Here is a 12,058-nt window from a genome sequence, read left to right on the forward strand (position 1 = left end):
CTACAAGTGTTGGTCCAATACTCCCTCTAGAGGCAGGGGACTCAGACAGGGCTGCTTTGCGGCCCCCGATCTGTGGCAGGGGCAATGGGCGGCCTGTGACCCGGGCAGGAGCCTCTCCCCGTGTGTCCCTGGGACCCATCTGCCGGCGAACTTCGGTCACCTGGCAGGAAGCTACGATGCCCAGACCTATGCTTAGCTGTACAGCACGGTGTACTGCGTGGACATATTCCACACACACTTCAAGTAAGAGGGCGGCCTGAGTGGAAAGGTGAGAGTTTGGGCAGCTGTGCAGACAAAGAAGGCGCCCTTTGTCCTGGGCCTAAATGCTTGTGACAGTCCACTTGGCCTGCCGTGCTCTGAGAGCCCTTCCCAGGCCCCGTGCTCCCCTGCACTTTGTTCAGTCACAGCAGAGATGGCCACACCCACTCCCTCAGTGAGGGCAGTGTTCCAACCTCCCTCAGCCCCGCCCCCTCTCCGCAGGTTACCATGGACTACAGAGGCTGCATTCTGAGTCCAGGGCGTTCCGAGAATGCCAAGGGCAGACATGATGACCTTAAAAGATTTCCTCTTGTGTCAGTGTTGGTAAACTTTAGGAGCTAGGAAATGGTCCACTTTACAGAAATGTTCAAATTTACTGGCATTTCATATATTCTCTGCTCTAACATTGTCCTGACTCTTTCTGTATATTCTTTACTTATGTTTTGGTTTTCCTTAATCAAAGTGTGTCTTTTAATTCTTTTCAAAGAAGATTCTTTGGACTTACTAAATCACCTGAATTTTATACGTTTTCTGTTGTATTAAGTTCTGCTCATATCTTTATTTATCTTTTTTCTATGTTCTCAGGGTTTATTGTTTTCATCTTCTGATGTCAATTAAAACACTTGGTTATTCATTTTAATAAATATTTTTACTTATAAAGATTTGAACTTTTGAAGATTCCAGCTTACTTGTACGTGTCTAAGGGTCAGGTCCTCTCCATTGTTGCTGGCCTAAGGCTCAGTTCACCATACAGCAATGTATATATTGACATATTTTGCCCTCGACTTTCTGTGATTCCCTACATCTCACCTTTCTTTGCAGACAAGCCATTTGAAATACACTTAACTTATTTCACAGCCAAGAAGTCTTTGAAATAATGTGTATTTTTCAGAGAAATCTTCTTATATAATTAGGCAGAAAATCTGACGTGGCATAGTTTTCAAAACAGCATAATTTCACTCTTCTCAATGATTAATCTGTTGTATTACACAACCTTGGAGTATTTAGCTTTATCAATGACATGTCCTTGAAAAATGTTTTAGAGATCCTACCAGTCTTTGAAAACATCCTTGTGCCTTGTTTCAGTTCCAGTTTTATGTATATTTTCTGCCTTGCACCCGATTATTCCTACATCTGATGGATGGCCTTGGGAATCTAATTCTGGTATTGATGGTTTTGGCTGATTGTCTCCCCTTGTAGCTGCTTTCTTCATTATTGTGTAAATTTAGATCATGAGCTCATGTTTAGCTAAACAGCTGACCTTGTAAGAGGCTTAGGTGTGAACGCTCGTAAGTTTCAGCAGAGAGTTGGCAAAGATGTATTTGTGCCCCTCCAATGAGTGGCCCACAGGGACCACGTTTTCTACAAGTGTTGGTCCAATACTCCCTCTAGAGGCAGGGGACTCAGACAGGGCTGCTTTGCGACACCCGATCTGGGGCAGGGGCAGTGGGCGGCCTGTGACCCGGGCAGGAGCCTCTCCGCGTGTGTCCCAGGGACCCATCTGCCTGCGAACTTCGGTCACCTGGCAGGAAGCTACGATGCCCAGACCTATGCTTAGCTGTGCAGCGCGGTATACTGCACGGACACGTTCCACACACACTTCAAGTAAGAGGGCGGCCTGAGTGGAAAGGTGAGAGTTTGGGCAGCTGTGCAGACAAAGAAGGCGCCCTTTGGCCTGGGCCTAAAAGCTTGTGACACTCCACTGGGCCTGCCGGGCTCTGAGGGCCCTGCCCTGGGCCCCCTGCTCCCCTGCCCTTTGTTCAGTCACAGCAGAGATGGCCACACCCACTCCCTCAGTGAGGGCAGTGTTCCAACCTCCCTCAGCCCCGCCCCCTCTCCGCAGTTTACCATGGACTAGAGAGGCTTCATTCTGAGGCCAGGGCGTTCCGAGAATGCCAAGGGCAGACATGATGACCTTAAAAGATTTCCTCTTGTGTAAGTGTTGGTAAACTTTAGGAGCTAGGAAATGGTCCACTTTACAGAAATGTTCAAATTTACTGGCATTTCATATATTCTCTGCTCTAACATTGTCCTGACTCTTTCTGTATATTCTTTACTTATGTTTTGGTTTTCCTTAATCAAAGTGTGTCTTTTAATTCTTTTCAAAGAAGATTCTTTGGACTTACTAAATCACCTGAATTTTATACGTTTTCTGTTGTATTAAGTTCTGCTCATATCTTTATTTATCTTTTTTCTATGTTCTCAGGGTTTATTGTTTTCATCTTCTGATGTCAATTAAAACACTTGGTTATTCATTTTAATAAATATTTTTACTTATAAAGATTTGAACTTTTGAAGATTCCAGCTTACTTGTACGTGTCTAAGGGTCAGGTCCTCTCCATTGTGGCTGGCCTAAGGCTCAGTTCACCATACAGCAATGTATATATTGACCTATTTTCCCCTCGACTTTCTGTGATTCCCTACATCTCACCTTTCTTTGCAGACAAGCCATTTGAAATACCCTTAACTTATTTCACAGCCAATAAGTCTTTGAAATAATGTGTATTTTTCAGAGAAATCTTCTTATAGAATTAGGCAGAAAATCTGACGTGGCATAGTTTTCAAAACAGCATAATTTCACTCTTCTCAATGATTAATCTGTTGTATTACACAACCTTGGAGTATTTAGCTTTATCAATGACATGTCCTTGAAAAATGTTTTAGAGATCCTACCAGTCTTTGAAAACATCCTTGTGCCTTGTTTCTGTTCCAGTTTTATGTAAATTTTCTGCCTTGCATCCGATTATTCCTTCATCTGATGGATGGCCTTGGGAATGTAATTCTGGTATTGATGGTTTTGGCTGATTGTCTCCCCTTGTAGCTGTTTTCTTCATTATTGTGTAAATTTAGATCATGAGCTCATGTTTAGCTAAACAGCTGACCTTGTAAGAGGCTTAGGTGTGAACGCTCGTAAGTTTCAGCAGAAAGTTGGCAAAGATTTATTTGTGTCCCTCCAATGAGTGGCCCGCAAGGACCCCGTTTTCTACAAGTGTTGGTCCAATACTCCCTCTAGAGGCAGGGGACTCAGACAGGGCTGCTTTGCGGCCCCCGATCTGGGGCAGGGGCAGTGGGCGGCCTGTGACCCGGGCAGGAGCCTCTCCGCATGTGTCCCTGGGACCCATCTGCCTGCGAACTTCGGTCACCTGGCAGGAAGCTACGATGCCCAGACCTATGCTTATCTGTGCAGCGCGGTGTACTGCGCGGACACGTTCCACACACACTTCAAGTAAGAGGGCGGCCTGAGTGGAAAGGTGAGAGTTTGGGCAGCTGTGCAGACAAAGAAGGCGCCCTTTGGCCTGGGCCTAAAAGCTTGTGACAGTCCACTGGGCCTGCCGGGCTCTGAGGGCCCTGCCCTGGGCCCCCTGCTCCCCTGCCCTTTGTTAAGTCACAGCAGAGATGGCCAAACCCACTCCCTCAGTGAGGGCAGTGTTCCAACCTCCCTCAGCCCCGCGCCCTCTCTGCAGGTTACCATGGACTACAGAGGCTGCATTCTGAGGCCAGGGCGTTCCGAGAATGCCAAGGGCAGACATGATGACCTTAAATGATTTCCTCTTGTGTCAGTGTTGGTAAACTTTAGGAGCTAGGAAATGGTCCACTTTACAGAAATGTTCAAATTTACTGGCATTTCATATATTCTCTGCTCTAACATTGTCCTGACTCTTTCTGTATATTCTTTACTTATGTTTTGGTTTTCCTTAATCAAAGTGTGTCTTTTAAATCTTTTCAAAGAAGATTCTTTGGACTTACTAAATTACCTCAGTTTTATACGTTTTCTGTTGTATTAAGTTCTGCTCATATCTTTATTTATCTTTTTTCTATGTTCTCAGGGTTTATTGTTTTCATCTTCTGATGTCAATTAAAACACTTGGTTATTCATTTTAATAAATCTTTTTACTTATAAAGATTTGAACTTTTGAAGATTCCAGCTTACTTGTACGTGTCTAAGGGTCAGGTCCTCTCCATTGTTGCTGGCCTAAGGCTTAGTTCACCATACAGCAATGTATATATTGACCTATTTTCCCCTCGACTTTCTGTGATTCCCTACATCTCACCTTTCTTTGCAGACAAGCCATTTGAAATACCCTTAACTTATTTCACAGCCAATAAGTCTTTGAAATAATGTGTATTTTTCAGAGAAATCTTCTTATATAATTAGGCAGAAAATCTGACCTGGCACAGTTTTCAAAACAGCATAATTTCACTCTTCTCAATGATTAATCTGTTGTATTACACAACCTTGGAGTATTTAGCTTTATCAATGACATGTCCTTGAAAAATGTTTTAGAGATCCTACCAGTCTTTGAAAACATCCTTGTGCCTTGTTTCAGTTCCAGTTTTATGTATATTTTCTGCCTTGCACCCGATTATTCCTACATCTGATGGATGGCCTTGGGAATCTAATTCAGGTATTGATGGTTTTGGCTGATTGTCTCCCCTTGTAGCTGCTTTCTTCATTATTGTGTAAATTTAGATCATGAGCTCATGTTTAGCTAAACAGCTGACCTTGTAAGAGGCTTAGGTGTGAACGCTCGTAAGTTTCAGCAGAGTGTTGGCAAAGATGTATTTGTGCCCCTCCAATGAGTGGCCCACAGGGACCACGTTTTCTACAAGTGTTGGTCCAATACTCCCTCTAGAGGCAGGGGACTCAGACAGGGCTGCTTTGCGACACCCGATCTGGGGCAGGGGCAGTGGGCGGCCTGTGACCCGGGCAGGAGCCTCTCCGCGTGTGTCCCAGGGACCCATCTGCCTGCGAACTTCGGTCACCTGGCAGGAAGCTACGATGCCCAGACCTATGCTTAGCTGTGCAGCGCGGTATACTGCACGGACACGTTCCACACACACTTCAAGTAAGTGGGCGGCCTGAGTGGAAAGGTGAGAGTTTGGGCAGCTGTGCAGACAAAGAAGGCGCCCTTTGGCCTGGGCCTAAAAGCTTGTGACACTCCACTGGGCCTGCCGGGCTCTGAGGGCCCTGCCCTGGGCCCCCTGCTCCCCTGCCCTTTGTTCAGTCACAGCAGAGATGGCCACACCCACTCCCTCAGTGAGGGCAGTGTTCCAACCTCCCTCAGCCCCGCCCCCTCTCCGCAGTTTACCATGGACTAGAGAGGCTGCATTCTGAGGCCAGGGCGTTCCGAGAATGCCAAGGGCAGACATGATGACCTTAAAAGATTTCCTCTTGTGTCAGTGTTGGTAAACTTTAGGAGCTAGGAAATGGTCCACTTTACAGAAATGTTCAAATTTACTGGCATTTCATATATTCTCTGCTCTAACATTGTCCTGACTCTTTCTGTATATTCTTTACTTATGTTTTGGTTTTCCTTAATCAAAGTGTGTCTTTTAATTCTTTTCAAAGAAGATTCTTTGGACTTTCTAAATCACCTGAATTTTATACGTTTTCTGTTGTATTAAGTTCTGCTCATATCTTTATTTATCTTTTTTCTATGTTCTCAGGGTTTATTGTTTTCATCTTCTGATGTCAATTAAAACACTTGGTTATTCATTTTAATAAATCTTTTTACTTATAAAGATTTGAACTTTTGAAGATTCCAGCTTACTTGTACGTGTCTAAGGGTCAGGTCCTCTCCATTGTTGCTGGCCTAAGGCTCAGTTCACCATACAGCAATGTATATATTGACCTATTTTGCCCTCGACTATCTGTGATTACCTACATCTCACCTTTCTTTGCAGACAAGCCATTTGAAATACCCTTAACTTATTTCACAGCCAATAAGTCTTTGAAATAATGTGTATTTTTCAGAGAAATCTTCTTATATAATTAGGCAGAAAATCTGACCTGGCATAGTTTTCAAAACAGCATAATTTCACTCTTCTCAATGATTAATCTGTTGTATTACACAACCTTGGAGTATTTAGCTTTATCAATGACATGTCCTTGAAAAATGTTTTAGAGATCCTACCACTCTTTGAAAACATCCTTGGGCCTTGTTTCTGTTCCAGTTTTATGTATATTTTCTGCCTTGCATCCGATTATTCCTTCATCTGATGGATGGCCTTGGGAATGTAATTCTGGTATTGATGGTTTTGGCTGATTGTCTCCCCTTGTAGCTGCTTTCTTCATTATTGTGTAAATTTAGATCATGAGCTCATGTTTAGCTAAACAGCTGACCTTGTAAGAGGCTTAGGTGTGAACGCTCGTAAGTTTCAGCAGAGAGTCGGCAAAGATGTATTTGTGTCCCTCCAATGAGTGGCCCGCAAGGACCCCGCTTTCTACAAGTGTTGGTCCAATACTCCCTCTAGAGGCAGGGGACTCAGACAGGGCTGCTTTGCGGCCCCCGATCTGGGGCAGGGGCAGTGGGCGGCCTGTGACCCGGGCAGGAGCCTCTCCGCGTGTGTCCCAGGGACCCATCTGCCTGTGAACTTCGGTCACCTGGCAGGAAGCTACGATGCCCAGACCTATGCTTAACTGTGCAGCGCGGTATACTGCGCGGACACGTTCCACACACACTTCAAGTAAGAGGGCGGCCTGAGTGGAAAGGTGAGAGTTTGGGCAGCTGTGCAGACAATGAAGGCGCCCTTTGGCCTGGGCCTAAAAGCTTGTGACACTCCACTGGGCCTGCCAGGCCCTGAGGGCCCTGCCCTGGGCCCCCTGCTCCCCTGCCCTTTGTTCAGTCACAGCAGAGATGGCCACACCCACTCCCTCAGTGAGGGCAGTGTTCCAACCTCCCTCAGCCCCGCCCCCTCTCCGCAGGTTACCATGGACTACAGAGGCTGCATTCTGAGGCCAGGGCATTCCGAGAATGCCAAGGGCAGATATGATGACCTTAAATGATTTCCTCTTGTGTCAGTGTTGGTAAACTTTAGGAGCTAGGAAATGGTCCACTTTACAGAAATGTTCAAATTTACTGGCATTTCATATATTCTCTGCTCTAACATTGTCCTGACTCTTTCTGTATATTCTTTACTTATGTTTTGGTTTTCCTTAATTAAAGTGTGTATTTTAAATCTTTTCAAAGAAAATTCTTTGGACTTAATAAATCACCTGAATTTTATACGTTTTCTGTTGTATTAAGTTCTGCTCATATCTTTATTTATCTTTTCTCTATGTTCTCAGGGTTTATTGTTTTCATCTTCTGATGTCAATTAAAACACTTGGTTATTCATTTTAATAAATCTTTGTACTTATAAAGATTTGAACTTTTGAAGATTCCAGCTTACTTGTACGTGTCTAAGGGTCAGGTCCTCTCCATTGTTGCTGGCCTAAGGCTTAGTTCACCATACAGCAATGTATATATTGACCTATTTTCCCCTCGACTTTCTGTGATCCCCTACATCTCACCTTTCTTTGCAGACAAGCCATTTGAAATACCCTTAACTTATTTCACAGCCAATAAGTCTTTGAAATAATGTGTATTTTTTAGAGAAATCTTCTTATATAATTAGGCAGAAAATCTGACCTGGCATAGTTTTCAAAACAGCATAATTTCACTCTTCTCAATGATTAATCTGTTGTATTACACAACCTTGGAGTATTTAGCTTTATCAATGACAGGTCCTTGAAAAATGTTTTAGAGATCCTACCAGTCTTTGAAAACATCCTTGTGCCTTGTTTCAGTTCCAGTTTTATGTATATTTTCTGCCTTGCACCCGATTATTCCTACATCTGATGGATGGCCTTGGGAATCTAATTCTGGTATTGATAGTTTTGGCTGATTGTCTCCCCTTGTAGCTGCTTTCTTCATTATTGTATATATTTAGATCATGAGCTCATGTTTAGCTAAACAGCTGACCTTGTAAGAGGCTTAGGTGTGAACGCTCGTAAGTTTCAGCAGAAAGTCGGCACAGATTTATTTGTGTCCCTCCAACGAGTGGCCCGCAAGGACACCGTTTTCTACAAGTGTTGGTCCAATACTCCCTCTAGAGGCAGGGGACTCAGACAGGGCTGCTTTGCGTCCCCCGATCTGGGGCAGGGGCAGTGGGCAGCCTCTGACCCGGGCAGGAGCCCCTCCGCGTGTGTCCCAGGGACCCATCTGCCTGGGAACTTCGGTCACCTTGCAGGAAGCTGCGATGCCCAGAACTATGCTTAGCTGTGCAGCGCGGTGTACTGCGCGGACACGTTCCACACACACTTCAAGTAAGAGGGCGGCCTGAGTGGAAAGGTGAGAGTTTGGGCAGCTGTGCAGACAAAGAAGGCGCCCTTTGGCCTGGGCCTAAAACCTTGTGACACTCCACTGGGCCTGCCGGGCTCTGAGGGCTCTGCCCTGGGCCCCCTGCTCCCCTGCCCTTTGTTCAGTCACAGCAGAGATGGCCACACCCACTCCCTCAGTGAGGGCAGTGTTCCAACCTCCCTCAGCCCCGCCCCCTCTCCGCAGGTTACCATGGACTACAGAGGCTGCATTCTGAGGCCAGGGCGTTCCGAGAATGCCAAGGGCAGACATGATGACCTTAAATGATTTCCCCTTGTGTCAGTGTTGGTAAACTTTAGGAGCTAGGAAGTGGTTCACTTTACAGAAATGTTCAAATTTACTGGCATTTCATATATTCTCTGCTCTAACATTGTCCTGACTCTTTCTGTATATTCTTTACTTATGTTTTGGTTTTCCTTAATCAAAGGGTGTCTTTTAAATTTTTTCAAAGAAAATATTTTGGACTTACTAAATCACCTGAATTTTATACGTTTTCTGTTGTATTAAGTTCTGCTCATATCTTTATTTATATTTTCTCTATGTTCTCAGGGTTTATTGTTTTCATCTTCTGATGTCAATTAAAACACTTGGTTATTCATTTTAAGAAATCTTTTTACTTATAAAGATTTGAACTTTTGAAGATTCCAGCTTACTTGTACGTGTCTAAGGGTCAGGTCCTCTCCATTGTTGCTGGCCTAAGGCTTAGTTCACCATACAGCAATGTATATATTGACCTATTTTCCCCTCGACTTTCTGTGATTCCCTACATCTCACCTTTCTTTGCAGACAAGCCATTTGAAATACCCTTAACTTATTTCACACCCAAGAAGTCTTTGAAATAATGTGTATTTTTTAGAGAAATCTTCTTATATAATTAGGCAGAAAATCTGACCTGCCATAGTTTTCAAAACAGCATAATTTCACTCTTCTCAATGATTAATCTGTTGTATTACACCACCTTGGAGTATTTAGCTTTATCAATGACATGTCCTTGAAAAATGTTTTAGAGATCCTACCAGTCTTTGAAAACATCCTTGTGCCTTGTTTCAGTTCCAGGTTTATGTGTATTTTCTGCCTTGCACCCGATTATTCCTACATCTGATGGATGGCCTTGGGAATCTAATTCTGGTATTGTTGGTTTTGGCTGATTGTCTCCCCTTGTAGCTGCTTTCTTCAATATTGTGTAAATTTAGATCATGAGCTCATGTTTAGCTAAACAGCTGACCTTGTAAGAGGCTTAGGTGTGAACGCTCGTAAGTTTCAGCAGAAAGTCGGCAAAGATGTATTTGTGTCCCTCCAATGAGTGGCCCGCAAGGACCCCGTTTTCTACAAGTGTTGGTCCAATACTCCCTCTAGAGGCAGGGGACTCAGACAGGGCTGCTTTGCGGCCCCCGATCTGGGGCAGGGGCAGTGGGCGGCCTGTGTCCCTGGCAGGAGCCTCTCCACGTGTGTCCCAGGGACCCATCTGCCTGCAAACTTCGGTCACCTGGCAGGAAGCTACGATGCCCAGACCTATGCTGAGCTGTGCAGCGCGGTATACTGCACGGACACGTTCCACACACACTTCAAGTAAGAGGGCGGCCTGAGTGGAAAGGTGAGAATTTGAGCAGCTGTGCAGACAAAGAAGGCGCCCTTTGGCCTGGGCCTAAAAGCTTGAGACACTCCACTGGGCCTGCCGGGCTCTGAGGGCCCTGCCCTGGGCCCCCTGCTCCCCTGCCCTTTGTTCAGTCACAGCAGAGATGGCCACACCCACTCCCTCAGTGAGGGCAGTGTTCCAACCTCCCTCAGCCCCGCCCCCTCTCCGCAGGTTACCATGGACTACAGAGGCTGCATTCTGAGGCCAGGGCGTTCCGAGAATGCCAAGGGCAGACATGATGACCTTAAATGATTTCCTCTTGTGTCAGTGTTGGTAAACTTTAGGAGCTAGGAAATGGTCCACTTTACAGAAATGTTCAAATTTACTGGCATTTCATATATTCTCTGCTCTAACATTGTCCTGACTCTTTCTGTATATTCTTTACTTATGTTTTGGTTTTCCTTAATCAAAGTGTGTCTTTTAAATCTTTTCAAAGAAAATTCTTTGGACTTACTAAATCACCTGAATTTTATACGTTTTCTGTTGTATTAAGTTCTGCTCATATCTTTATTTATCTTTTCTCTATGTTCTCAGGGTTTATTATTTTCATCTTCTGATGTCAATTAAAACACTTGGTTATTCATTTTAATAAATCTTTTTACTTATAAAGATTTGAACTTTTGAAGATTCCAGCTTACTTGTACGTGTCTAAGGGTCAGGTCCTCTCCATTGTTGCTGGCCTAAGGCTTAGTTCACCATACAGCAATGTATATATTGACCTATTTTCCCCTCGATTTTCTGTGATTCCCTACATCTCACCTTTCTTTGCAGACAAGCCATTTGAAATACCCTTAACTTATTTCACAGCCAATAAGTCTTTGAAATAATGTGTATTTTTTAGAGAAATCTTCTTATATAATTAGGCCGAAAATCTGACCTGGCATAGTTTTCAAAACAGCATAATTTCACTCTTCTCAATGATTAATCTGTTGTATTACACCACCTTGGAGTATTTAGCTTTATCAATGACATGTCCTTGAAAAATGTTTTAGAGATCCTACCAGTCTTTGAAAACATCCTTGTGCCTTGTTTCAGTTCCAGTTTTATGTATATTTTCTGCCTTGCACCCGATTATTCCTACATCTGATGGATGGTCTTAGGAATCTAATTCTGGTATTGATGGTTTTCGCTGATTGTCTCCCCTTGTAGCTGCGTTCTTCATTATTGTGTAAATTTAGATCATGAGCTCATGTTTAGCTAAACAGCTGACCTTGTAAGAGGCTTAGGTGTGAACGCTCGTAAGTTTCAGCAGAAAGTCGGCAAAGATTTATTTGTGTCCCTCCAATGAGTGGCCCCCAAGGACCCCGTTTTCTACAAGTGTTGGTCCAATACTCCCTCTAGAGGCAGGGGACTCAGACAGGGCTGCTTTGCGGCCCCCGATCTGGGGCAGGGGCAGTGGGCGGCCTGTGAACCGGGCAGGAGCCCCTCCGCGTGAGTCCCAGGAACCCATCTGCCTGCGAACTTCGGTCACCTGGCAGGAAGCTACGATGCCCGGAACTATGCTTAGCTGTGCAGCGTGGTGTACTGCACGGACACGTTCCACACACACTTCAAGTAAGAGGGCGGGCTGAGTGGAAAGGTGAGAGTTTGGGCAGCTGTGCAGACAAAGAAGGCGCCCTTTGGCCTGGGCCTAAAAGCTTGTGACACTCCACTGGTCCTGCCGGGCTCTGAGGGCACTGCACTGGGCCCCCTGCTCCCCTGACCTTTGTTCAGTCACAGCAGAGATGGCCACACCCACTCCCTCAGTGAGGGCAGTGTTCCAAACTCCCTCAGCCCCGCCCCCTCTCCGCAGGTTACCATGGACTACAGAGGCTGCATTCTGAGACCAGGGCGTTCCGAGAATGCCAAGGGCAGACATGATGACCTTAAAAAATTTCCTCTTGTGTCAGTGTTGGTAAACTTTAGAAGCTAGGAAATAGTCCACTTGACAGAAATGTTCAAATTTACTGGCATTTCATATATTGTCTGCTCTAACATTGTCCTGACTCTTTCTGTATATTCTTTACTTATGTTTTGGTTTTCC

This window comes from Mesoplodon mirus (assembly GCF_964341445.2).
Source record: "Mesoplodon mirus genome assembly, chromosome: 1".
Lineage (NCBI taxonomy): Eukaryota > Metazoa > Chordata > Mammalia > Artiodactyla > Ziphiidae > Mesoplodon > Mesoplodon mirus.